The sequence below is a fragment of the Prosopis cineraria genome, unplaced genomic scaffold (genome assembly GCF_029017545.1).
Source record: "Prosopis cineraria cultivar Desert tree isolate PC_DT_omini unplaced genomic scaffold, ASM2901754v1 PC3, whole genome shotgun sequence".
NCBI lineage: Eukaryota > Viridiplantae > Streptophyta > Magnoliopsida > Fabales > Fabaceae > Prosopis > Prosopis cineraria.
In genome coordinates, this window is record NW_026555334.1 from 2,016,409 (window position 1) to 2,016,840 (window position 432).

The following is a 432-nucleotide window of genomic DNA, read 5'->3' on the forward strand; positions in this document are numbered from 1 at the left end:
TCCCATTCTAAAAGTCATTGTCCCATTAGGAATCGAACGAGATCAGGATGTTTTGTTATCCTGATAGAGTAGACAATATGAGAGAAAGATTTGAATTAAAATATTTATTAAAATTTTAAATTATATAATTTATTAAATTTAATTACAACTATAAGCGTATAACTTGAACTGAAATGTATATGGGATATAACACATGATAGCAATTATAAGTGAATTTTAAGTTATAAGAGCAATAATAATAGATAAATAAAAAATATTAAGTAATTGTGTTTTTTCATTAGTTCAGATATGTTAAGTTAGTAATTTTTTTCAAAAATAAAATAAGAGATACAATATAAATAAAAGAATTATTAAATAGATAAATTTAAAAATAAATTATATTAATATCATTATTATATTGTAAAGAAAGAGACTACCTCATGCCTCTTATTC